General features: G+C 42.7%; 1 non-coding gene and 1 pseudogene across 1 annotated transcript; one reads left to right on the top strand and one right to left on the bottom strand.

Annotated features, from left to right (window-relative positions):
* The first annotated feature begins 9,946 nt into the window (after positions 1-9,946).
* LOC137225665 (U6 spliceosomal RNA) lies at positions 9,947-10,051 on the top strand. Its single transcript, XR_010943972.1, has one exon. It is a non-coding gene; the product is annotated as a U6 spliceosomal RNA (small nuclear RNA).
* A 1,936-nt stretch (positions 10,052-11,987) lies between these two features.
* Positions 11,988-12,447, bottom strand: LOC137224447 (small ribosomal subunit protein uS10-like; annotated as a pseudogene).
* Positions 12,448-12,787: the final 340 nt, after the last annotated feature.

Raw genomic sequence — 12,787 nt, 5'->3', positions numbered from 1 at the left:
TAAAAAAAAAAAAAAAGGACAAAAATGTTCACTCACTTCAACTCCCTGTGAGTTTTGTACATGCCAAGTGGCAGAAGTCTCATCATCCCAGCCCCTAATTGTAAGAGGGTTCAGCATCACGAAGCAGTAAAAGCACTAGATCTTGTGTTAGAATACTCAGCCAACTAGCTAAGGGCAAATCATTCAATCTTTCTGTTTCCTCATCTCTAAAACGAGGAGAGTGACATTATAGAGCTATTGTGAGGCTCAAATGAGATAATGAAGGAAAAAGTACTTAAAATTTATATAATTGTTATTTGTTATTAATAAATCAAAAATAACAAAACAGGATAATTAAAGGCTCTGGTGACGTCTAAGTTTGTTAAGGGCTCAAGCTTCCCTGGAATCTCATTCTGTTGGCATTTCTCTCTCTCTCTCTCAAACACACACACCCACCACTCAACACACATTACTTTCACTGCTATGGCTTCTCTTCTTTACCATCATTTCTTACCAAAAGAAAAAAAAAATCTTAGTAGATGAAAACAAATCTTGGTTTACTTGGCTCATGCAGGGGAATAAATGTAAAATAAGGAAACGAAGAAAAACTGAGGGATGTGAATTCCCCTCACTTCAGTGAATACTAATCGACTGCCTAGTAAGTATTTAGTGTTATACAATGCTCGGAGGACACAGAATTGAAGAAAACACAATCCCTACCCTCAAGGACTTCATAGCTTAGGAGAGGAAACGAAGCAGTGTACAAATAATTTCTATAAAATGTGATAAAGGGGGAATTCCCTGGTGGTCCAGTGGTTAGGACTCTGCTCTTTCACTGCCAAGGGCCCAGGTTCAATCCCTGGTCGGGGAGCGGCCAAAAAAAAAAAAAAAATTGTGATAGAGGAGCACAAAAATCCCTCACCCATTCCAGGGATGTCAGGGAGGACACCTGAGTGAAAGCAGCCTCATGGGAAGGGGACAAGACAAGCAAAGGAGCAGTAGCATGAGTAGAAGGGCACACCAGGCAACTTCAAGTCCCCTGTGTCACTAAGCATCAGCAAATATTCTGGAGAGAAGCCCCTACAGAGGTGAACAGGTCAAAAAAAGCTTTGTTTACCGTGCTGAAAGCATGGGCTTTACTCTCTTAACCATGAGGTGCCACTGGAGAGTTTTTAACCTCGAGAGCAACATGGTCAGAGTTGTGCTATAGATGAATTTCCTAGTGACAGTGAAGATAATAGATCTGAGGGGGACAAGAATAGAGGTAGTAGGACAGGTGTGTGGGGGTAGGAAGGGGGCAGGAAGTGTAATCATCCAGGCAAGAGATAAGGGAGGAAAGAAATCAGGCAGTAGCAGCCAAAAATATATATACATATTTTTTGCAGTACGCGGGCCTCTCACTGCTGCGGCCCCTCCCGTTGCGGAGCACAGGCTCCGGACGCGCAGGCTCAGCGGCCATGGCTCATGGGCCCAGCCGCTCTGCGGCACGTGGGATCTTCCCGGACTGGGGCGCGAACCCGTGTCCTCTGCATCGGCAGGCGGACTCTCAACCACTGCGCCACCAGGGAAGCCCGCAGCCAAAATGTTTTAAATAATAAAACTGATAAGACTTTGCGATTGATTGAACATGGGGATAGAGGCAGAAATGAAGCAAAGGAAGTAGTCCATAGTGTCTCCTAAGTTTCTGTCTTGGATAACCAGGTAGGTAAGGTGAGGGTAGGGGTCGGGGGTTCGTTTGAGAGCGCTTGCATTTGGAGCACTAGATTGGGTCAAAGAAATGGCCATGATCCATCCATTCAGGTGTGCCTGGGGTGATAAAGGGAGAGAAGTAAACAAGAGGAGTACCTCAGAGGTTTCTTCCCATCAGAATAGTTGGTGAGCGACAGCTAGCTTGGGTTTACACAAGAAATATTCAAATACTAGAATCCACACAGACACTGACGGTAAATACCAAGAAAGCCAAAATCTTAAGGCTTGCCCCCAGAATGCTATCATTCCATCGTTCAAACACATCAGCATTCAAGAGACCAGCAAAAAGGAGACAGTGGCAGTTCCAACACAAAACGGCCAAAAGCAGAATAAGGATGCCAGTGTGGTTGCTGTGCTCTCACCTCACACCTGCCCCTCACAGAGCCGAGAGCAGTTGCACACAGGCCACTGCCCTCCTACTTTCTCATCTGAATGAGGAACAAGGAAATACCACATATACGATGTGACGGTGCCAGCAGAGAAGCCTCAGAGTCACTTGTGTAAAATAAACGCAACCCTGTTCTGCTAGGTCCACGTGGTCCTGTAACCCTTGCGACTTTCTGCCCCCTAACTTCTCCCTCCTCCTGTCACCCTCCATCTCCCTTAGAGCCCTGGACCCTATTCCTCTTGTTGCAACTCTGTCACCAGTTGGGTTGTTTATTGTGTTTCTATTTGAGGATTACAGAGGCAAAAGTCCCTTAAAAAAAACTCTGTTGCTCTTATTGCAGGCGCCCCTTACCTATCACATAACTTTCATTTGTCCCCATGCACCAAACAACTCTGTGCTTTCCCTGTGCTGTTTGCAGTCTTAGACACAGTCCCATGGAAGGATTAGGTGCAAATGTCACTCTGCCGTTTCCTTCAGTAGATTGTGCAAGTATAAGCTGGATTGTGTAAGTGAATATTAGCTCTTTCCCTCCAGTGCTAATAAATCAAGCAGTGTTTGAGGTCTTTTTTTTTTTTTTTTCCTTGCAGAGGGATAGAATGAGCAAAGCAAAGAGTCATAACTTTCTTTCTCTTGGCAGGCGGGAGTAGTGAAATGAGAAGCCTGCCAAGCTGCCAGCCCACGTATGGAAAGTGTCCAACAACCTAGGGAAATTCAGGATGGCCACTAACTGTTCTGACAGGTTTACTGGAAATGATTTCTTTACGAAAAAAATCCTTTAAGGGGGGCCCCTTTCAGTGAAGTTGTGACAGTAAGACCTCCCTTACACTAGAGGGAGCAGTGCAAAGAACGCTTTTACTAGAGATTAGTAACTGGTAAACTGCACAGGTGGCAACTTTCTCTGTGGTAGCCCAGCAGATCTAATTCAACTTCGTTTAGTCTCCTCACTGTTGTAAACTCAGATCCCACTGTTCCTTCAGAACCGTGTGGACCAGAGATCTCAAATTTGGCCTGGGAGCAAGCGCTTGTTTGCCATCTGATTGATCTGTGGGTTAGCAGTAAGTATAGAAATTGGGAGTAAGCCTTTAGAAACAGTTATAATAATTCAACAGGGTAGTTTGGTACCTAATAATTTAAAAATTAGGTTTTTTTTAATATCATTTTTCTAATAATTCATTTTTATTTTATTTTATAAAAGTATAAATCAGCTGAGGATGAAAAAGAAATTTTTAGAAAGATCCGGATGCCCCACAGATGGATAGAGAAACACTGGTAGATAAAGGCGCACTAGACAGAATTCAGGTGTCCTGGGCTCCAGCCTTTGCTCTTTCATCAACTATGGGAATGATCAATTCACTTTGTCCCAAGGGGTTACAAGTTCACATCTATAACTGGGCGGGGGGGGGGGGGTGAACATTGGACTTTAACCATACCTCCTTGCCTGACAGCACATCTACCCTGCCTAAAACCTACAGACTGTGCTTTAATTTCTTCCCCCTTTCAACATATCCAATTGGACAAAGTCCTGTGGATTCTGTCCCAGAAATGTACCTCACATCTCCTCGCCCTGCCTTCTGTCATATCAGGTCTCCTCCAAACTGAGCCTCCTGTCTCCAGGCTTGGCTCTCACCATATAGTTGTTAGAGGGACCTTAAGGAAATTTAAAATGTCATTCCTCTGTTTACGGAGGAGTGCCTTGTGCCGTATAAACACATTCCAAACTTTGCCAAATCTCCAAAGCCCTTGGTAACTGGCTCTGGACAACCCTTCTGGCCTCATCTCCAGATACCCTCCCCAACCAGCCGAAGCCCCACCACTCCGGGCTCCTTCCTGCTCCTCAGAACCCTTGTTACACCTCAGGCCTTGGTCCATGGCTTGCTTCATGCTGTCACCTCTGCCCCGGAATTGCCTCTTCCTCTGCGTCTTCCTGGCACTTTCATCCTTCAAAGCTCAGCTCACGTCACTATCTCTCTGCATTTTCTCTGGCATTCCTCTTTTTCTACCAGATATAAGTACTCCTTTATCTACATCTCCTTCTCACTTTATATTTACATAAATATAGTTATTAGTTTACCTGTTTTGTTTCTGCTTTCCTTTCCAAAACCAAGATTCCTTATGAATCTTTTTTTTTTTTCTGGCCATGCTGCCAGCTTCCGGGATCTTAGTTCTCCCACCAGGGATCAAACGCGTGCCCCCTGCAGTGGAAGTGCGAAGTCCTAACCACTGGACCACCAGAGAAGTCCCAAAGATTCCTTATGAATCTTAATTATCCCAGCAACTAGTATAGTACCCCACATACAGGAGACACTCAGTTGTTTATGTCCGTATTATAGGTTGAGACACTTTTTTTATTCATTCATTCATTCATCGGGGAACACCATGTGCCAAGCGCTCAAGATTTAGTGGTGACTAAGATAGACAAGGTCACAGCCATCATGGAGCTTACATTACAGTGTGGGAGACAGAAAACAAATAAATAGGGTGATAAACAAAAACCAGTAAATAAACAAACCAAATAATTACAGAGATCATTGAGATCATTGCTATGAAGAACCTAAACAGACTGATGAGATAGAGCCTGCCGGGGGAGGGGGGTGGGGTGGGGGTGGGGCATATCAGGAGCATCCTCTCTGAGAAGATGACAGTTGAGCCGAGATCTGAAAGATGAGAAGAGCAGAGAGGAAAAGGGCCTGTCCTGTTCAAGGAACAAAGATAAGGCTGGTTTTTTGCATAATAAGCGGGTCTGAGTGATATGAAATGAAGGTGGAAAACTAGGCCCCAGTATGTAGGACCTCACTAGGGTACAGTAAGGAGGTTAGATTTTTACTCTGAGCTAAAAGGCTTTGAAGTGTTTTAAGAAGGGAGGTTGCCTTGGTCAGAATAAAATCTTAAGACATTTACTCTAGTCCTCTAAAGACTGCATTAAAGAGGAGCAAGAGATCAGGAACCAGATGAAGGGATGATTCCAGGATTGCAGGCCGGAGATGATGTTTGCTTAGACTGGGGGTAAGAGAGCAAAGGCACGGGAGGCCCTCTGATAGGGGGCCTATCAGAGACGCCATTTGGAGCTCAAATTAGAAGGAGTTGGTTATGGATCGAATGTGTGTGGAACTAGAGGGACGTAATGGAAAATGTGGTAATCAAGGATGACCCTGAGGTTTTGGCTTGAGTGTCAAGGTAGAAATTGGTGGTGTTGACTGAATTGTACTGAATTGAATTGAATTGGTGAGGAAGTTTGGGGAATGGGTTCTGTTGGGTGGCCTGTGGGAGAGACTAGGAATCAAGGGTCCTGCTTTGGTTGGAGACGTATACTAGACATCCAAGAGGAGCTGTCAAGGATTAGGAAACAACTAAATGATAGAAAAGGAAACTGAGGCTGAAAAATGGATATGCAGGTACCAAGTGTTAGAACCCCACTAGGCTAAGCAGCCTCTTCTCCAGGATACGGCAGTTATCAATTATTTCCTTTAGGCAGAATTGGAAGATAAGTACAAAAGATCTGACAAGAGAAAGGTAAAAGAGACGGCAAAAGAACAGTTTTTGTTCTTTTAAGTTTGGGGAGGGGAGACTGTTTGGTTTTTTTTCCCAGCACAATCTTGAGAAAAGGAAAGAAAAGTGAAACAAAACTTCTGTCCTGGGGTCTAGTTAAGAACATGCACTCTGAGGCAGCTTGGGTTCAGACACTATCTCTATCGGTTACTCCTGTGTGACCTTGAAAATGTTCCTTCGAACCTTTGCCCCTTAGTTCCTGATATATAAAATATTTTTAAATGAGACCTACCTCCATGTGCCACCATGAGGGTGAGTTAATGTGTGTGGCAAGTGCTTCCAGCAAGACACACAGCAAGAGCTCACAGACCCTTAGCTCTAATCTGAGCTTCTGCAAGAAGCCCCAGAAATGCTGAACCATTTCCAGTTATCCAGACGAGCCAAGCTTTCTCTCCACTGAGTCTCTTCCCAGTTCTTCTCTAAATAGACATAGGTGTCCCTAAAAACCACCATGCTATGAAAAATTGTGCAATGAAAACCACAAGGCTTATGGGAAAATGGGGTTTAATGGCACAACACTCAAAAACATCTTCAGTGACACATTAAAAAAATATAGGAATCGGGCTTCCCTGGTGGCGCAGTGGTTGATAGTCCACCTGCCGATGCAGGGGACACAGCTTCGTTCCCGGTCCGGGAAGATCCCACATGCCGCAGAGCAGCTGGGCCCGTGAACCATGGCCACTGAGCCTGCGCGTCCGGAGCCTGTGCTCTGCAGTGGGAGAGGCCACAACAGTGAGAGGCCCACGTACCGCAAAAAAAAAAAAAAAAAAAAAAAAGTGTATATATATATATATATATATATATATATATATATATATATATATATATATATGAATCATGATTTTAAGGGACTTCCCTGGTGGTCCAGTGGTTAAGACTCTGTGCTTCCAACGCATGGGGTGTGGGTTTGATCCCTGGTTGGGGAACTAAGATCCCACATGTCACATGGCCAAAAAAAAAAAAAGGATTTTAAATGTTTTTCCCTCAAAGGAGACTATCAAGAGAGGGAAAAGAACCCACAGAATTAGAGAAATTATTTGCAAATCATTTATCTGATAAGGGTCCAGTATCCAGAATAGATATAGAACATTTATAACTCAACAACAAAGAGACAATCTAATTTAAAAATGGGCAAAGGACTTGAGTAGACATTTCTCCAAAGAAGAGATACAAATGGCCAACAGATGTATTAAAAGACGCTCACCCTCATTAGTCATTAGAGAAATGCAAATCAACCACGATAAAATACCACTTCACACCCAACTACGATGGTCATAATTTTTAAAAGAAGGAAAGAAAGAGAGAGAGATGACCCAGAAATTCCACTGCAAAGTATATGTCCAAAAGCATTGAAAAACAGAAACTTGTACACAAATATTCATAGCATCTCTAGTCACAATAACTGACATAATCCAAATGTCCATCAACTGATGAACAGGTAAACAAAATGTGGTAAATCCATAATATGGAATATTATTCAGCCATAAAAGGAATGGAGTAGTGATGCATGCTACAACAGCATGAACCTTGAAAACATTATGCTAAGTGAAAGAGGGTGGATACAAAAAGCCACACATTGTATGATTCCAGATATCCAGAATAGGAATAGAAGAAAGCTAACTATTGAGCTCTCACCACATGTCAGGTACTGTGCAAACACCTTTTACATGCATAAACTTATTTCATCTTTATAAAAACTGTATGAGGTATGTACCGTTACTACCTCCCATTTTACATATTAAAAAATTGAGGCACAATTTTAAGAGGAGGATTAAAATCTGAGGATTTAAATCTGAAGAGTCGAGTTATAGAGTATACTCTTGTAACCACTATATAACCATAAGTAAAGACATTCAGATTTTAATTAAAAAAAAAAAAGAAAACTTAGTGCTGGTTCATCATGTCTTGCCATTAAACTTGTGCTGGCCACACAAGTCACCAGTCTGCAACCACTGTCAGGACGAAGTCTTTTCTCCTTCTCTCAGCCTTGAATGCCTCTTTTTGGAGTATGACAGGCATGCATTCCACACATGACTTGTTTGTGTCCTTTTTCTTTACCCATAAAATAGGCATAAATAGACCCTACTTTGCAAGGGTGTATAAATATACAAAATGAACTATGTAAAGCTCTATCTAACACAATAGCTAGAACCTCACAGACAAGAAATAAATTAGAATATGAACTATTTTTTAAGTTTTTCCTGTTGTGTCCATCTCTTTCCTACAGAGCTGGGTGTAGGCCCCCTTCTCTTTGCCAGCACCTAGCAGGAGCCAGATAAATAGAAGATTTGCTTTGGTCGATGTTCGATCTCTTTTTATACCATTTTTTCCTAATTGAAAAATTAGTGAATGTTCATTTTAAAACAAAAACTTAGCAGAAGACAAAAGCTGGGAAAATTTTAAGTTATCTTGACTATATTATTACATCTGGAAATAATATCATTTTTATATTTTAGCATTTATCTTTCCAGACTTACTTTTATGGATATTTATAATAATTCCAATATGGGATTATTCAAAACATATTCCTCTATGCAATGATTTTTTCTTTATTATTTTTTCTTTTCTTTTTTTTTGGCCACACCACAGGCATGCAGGATCTTAGTTCCCCAACTAGGGATTGAACCCGTGCCCTCTCAGTGGAAGCTTGGAGTCTTAACCACAGGACTGCCAGGGAAGTCTGAACAATGCTTTTTTCTTTAAAAAAAAAAAGATATACAGATGCACACACATATTTTTCATGTGAAGGCATACATATTTACACCAAGTTTTTAAGTACTAATTATATTTTTTAAAACAAATTTTGTCTACAATATCTCCCTTTCTTATGGAACTAACATCCAACTGATTTATATTGAGTAATATATATTTTCAACATTTATTGAGAACCATTTATTGAACCAGCAATGGCTCCACACAGACCTCTGCCTCTGCCCTTGTGCCAAGGTAAACCTTATTTACACCTTGTGATCTCAGACAGAGAGGGTGCAGCAAGATGCAAATATTGAAAAAAATTTAAATAAGCAGCCAACCTCCAGGCAAGTGCATCATGTAAAGCAAATGTATGTGTCTGGTTTCATCTCTGACTCATTGATACAAGTGAGTACTGGGGAGCCAGGGTATTATTTAGCCTAGCAAAGTCCTGACCAATTTAGTCTATGTCCTAGTCTGCTACTGAATCTATTCTCACTCCTACAAAGGGTGAGAGGCAGGCTGGTGGGGTAGAAAAAGGATGGACTTCACATTTCTTGATTCCACTTACTTCCTAGCAGGGTGTCCTTGAACAAGTTGCTTAATTTCTCTGAGGCCCTTTTCCTTATCAGTAAAATAGAGATAGGAATAACTATCTCATCAAGTTGTTAAGAGGATTAAATGAGATCTTTTTGGATCACAAATCCAGTAGAAGCCTGATTTACTGCTCAAAGCCCCCCAGGGCTCTCCTGTGCCTTCCTGGTAAAATCCAATCCCCTTGGGAAGCCTCGCCAGCCCACTTCTCACAGGCTCCCTCACTCGCCAGCCACAGAATGCTATTTCCCGAGATACAGCTGTCCCTTCAATCCTTCACTCACCCAGCACATTTTTTTTTGAGTCCCTGTTATGAGTGAGGCCCTGGATTAAATGTTAGTAATACACTGTGGAACCAGACTGACCTGAGGTCTGGTGAGGCCTCAAGGGAGTAAAGTGGCCATTACAATCCTGTGTGCTGACTGATGTGGGAGGGAAGGGCAAGGTGCTCTAGGAGTGCATATGAAAGGCACCTTACCTGGACTTGAAAGGCCTTGGAAAGCTGTCTGAAGAAGTTGGATCGTATTTAGAGAGTGCCTCTAAAGGGATGTAGCGTGTGATCTGGCACAAATCACATCTCTGCATTTTTTTTGTAGGTGAGGTGTAAGGCTAGAAGAGGTCATATTTACCAAAAGGAATATTCTTCATCCCTTTGGATATACTTTCCAAAGGTTTAGCAAATTTCCCTCCTAGCACATTCTCCATTCCCTTACAACCTTCTCATGAAAGAGCCTTTTACTGTTCCCAGCCCATGGGTGAAATATCCCAGCAATGGGCTAGTAGAAGAGGGAGGTGCCCAGGGAAACTTTCCCTGAGAGCAACACAGGGATTTAGAAGAAGAAAGCAGGGGGCAGGGCAGCGGCAGGGGGATGATGGAATTTTAAAAAAATCACCATTCAGCAATCCAGACTGAGATAATTGATTCAGTCAAGGATCATAAACGGATGCTAAAACCATTAGGTGAAAAGTTGAGAAACAGGATGCTCAAAAATCCCTTAAGTGCTCGCTTCAGCCGCACATATACTAAAATTGTAACGAAAGAGAAGATTAGCATGGCCCCTGCGTGAGGATGACATGCAAATTCGTGAACCATTCCATATTTTTATATGGGGATATATGTATAGCTGATTCACTTTGTTATACAGCAGCAACTAATACAACAATGTAAAGCAATCATACTGCAATAAAGAGGTTAAAAAATTTTTTTTAATTAAAAAAAAAATCCCTTAAAATGGAAAGATCTGATGATCATCACCTTACCCAAATGATCAAACTCAGAACTTTCCTCTGAAGCATTTGGCAGGGTTCTTCTCCCATGTCTTTGATATGTCACTTCAAACTTTATTCTAAACGGGAGGGGCCACAGCAGTGAGAGGCCCGCGTACCGAAAAAAAAAAAACTTTATTCTAAGTCTTCTTTTGCCCGTTTCTCAATACGTGTGTCTCTAGAATTTAGTCTCCTGCCTTCTTTCCTTTTTATGCTACACGTTCTTCCTGGGCAAGCTCAGCCGCTCCCAAGATCTTAACCAAAAAGCTATTTGCTGATAACTTCCGAATCTGTCTCCATTCCAGATCTCTTTCCACAGCTCTAAATTCATAGTCCAACTGCCTGCTGACCTTCCTCACTGGGACTTCCTCAACTGCAACTTTCTTAGCACTTAACTTCTCCTCTTTTCCTGGCCCGATTCAGGAATATTTCTCATCTTGCATTCCTTAACTTAATTAATGACCTCATGATCAATCAGTTATCCAAGCCCGAAATCTGGTGTTCTTTCTTTATTCATATTGTCAGCCAGGATATATTTATTATCTACTAATGGCAAGGTACTATGTTTACTGTTAGACATGCAATAGGGGCAAAAACAATCTCAAAACCTATTTACTGGAGGAAATAAACATCATTTAGATCATAAAAATATATGCATAATCATAAATTGAGATAAATGTTTTGAGAAAAAAGAATAAGGAGCTGAGAAAATAAAACAGAGAACCTACCCTAGCTGAGGGGTAGGGTGGGAAAGGGGATAAGGAAATCAATTTCAGAAAATTCTTCTCTGAGAAAATATTTGAATGCAGATAAGAATTTGGAATTAACTAAGCAGGGGAGGGAAGAAGTGGGTGGATAAAGAGGTGGTGGTCTCTAGGAAGAGGGAAGGACACAAAAACCTGGAGGTGGCAGCTTTGAAGAAGTGAGAGAATGATGGTATGGATGGAGCACAGAACACAATAGGAAGAGTTCAAAACCAGGCTGGAGCAATCGCTGGGGCCAAAACTTGCTGCGCAACGAAAACCATATATAGTGTTTTGAACGCTGTCTTAAAAATAATGGGGGGGGGGGGCTTCCCTGGTGGCGCAGTGGTTGACAGTCCGCCTGCCGATGCAAGGGACACGGGTTCGTGCCCCGGTCTGGGAGGATCCCACATGCCGCGGAGCAACTAGGCCCGTGAGCCACAACTACTGAGCCTGCGCGTCTGGAGCCTGTGACCCGCAGCAAGGGAGGCCGCGATAGTGAGAGGCCCGCGCACAGCGATGAAGAGTGGCCCCCACTTGCCACAACTAGAGAAAGCCCTCGCACAGAAACGAAGACGCAACACAGCAAAAATTAATTAATTAATTAATAAACTCCTACCCCCAACATCTTCTTAAAAGAAAAAAATGAAAGGGGGGACTTCCCTGGTGGCACAGTGGTTAAGAATCCGGCTGCCGATGCAGGGGACACGGGTTCAATCCCTGGTCCGGGAAGATCCCACGTGCCGCAGAGCAATTAAACCCATGTGCCACAACCACTGAGCCTGCTCTCTAGAGCCAGCGAGCCACAACTACTGAAGCCCACGTGCAACAACTACCGAAGCCTGCGCGCCTAGAGCCCGTGCTCTGCAACAAGAGAAGCCACCACAGTGAGAAGCCTGCGCACCCCAACGAAGAGTAGCCCGCACAGCAACATAGACCCAAAGCAGCCTAAATAAATAAATAGAAAAAAGGGAAGGCATTGTGTGTGTTTTTTTTTAACAACTGATTATCAATTTATTAAAAATGTTGATTTAAGCATCTGCTATGGTGACTTCAACCTCGACTCCTGGCTCAATACTGATGGAAGTGATCTGCTTGACAATCTCAGAAGGACTGTGCAGGTCAATAAGTCACTTGTGGATCCTCATCTGGAAACAATCCCAAGTTTTAGAACCTTCACCACAAGGAGTTTTCCTTGTAGTTATTCTGAGTCTTGGTAGGCAACCGAACCGGTCCTTTCGCTTTGAGATTCTTTTCCTTCGTGCCTCTGATCAGGTCAGCACATACCCTCTGCAAAGACTTCAAGCTGCAGCTGGGGAGGGTGATTCTAATCCAGTGAATCGCCACCTCGGGCTTTACGGTATCTTTAAATGCCATGGCTGCGGCGCGGCTTCCTGGCCGACTTGTTCCTCGGCGAGAGCGAACAGTGGTGAGTCAGGAGCAGGGTCGGATGGCCCGAGGCTCCACTGCAGCGGAGACCGCGGCTTCCTCCAAGAGAGCCATTGAACAGTTTTAAACAGGGTCAGGTGGCGATGGCAGTGTTCTTTACAATAGGCAAAAGTGGAAACAACCCAAAATGTTTATCAATTGACGAATGGGTAAATATAATGTGGCATATCCATACAATGGAGTATTTTCATCTATAAAAAGCAATCAGAACTGATACATGCTACAACATGGATGGAAAACACATCCATGAATGTGTTTTCACACATGGATGCTCAAAGAAAGAAACCAGTCATTAAAAAAATATATATATATACACATTATGATTTTTATAACCATAAAATGTCCAGAATAGACAAATCTATAGACAAAGTAATTAGTGTTT

Source organism: Pseudorca crassidens, chromosome 5 (assembly GCF_039906515.1).
Source record: "Pseudorca crassidens isolate mPseCra1 chromosome 5, mPseCra1.hap1, whole genome shotgun sequence".
Lineage (NCBI taxonomy): Eukaryota > Metazoa > Chordata > Mammalia > Artiodactyla > Delphinidae > Pseudorca > Pseudorca crassidens.
Note: the sequence above shows the minus strand (reverse complement) of the source record. Positions and strands in the feature narration are given on the sequence as shown.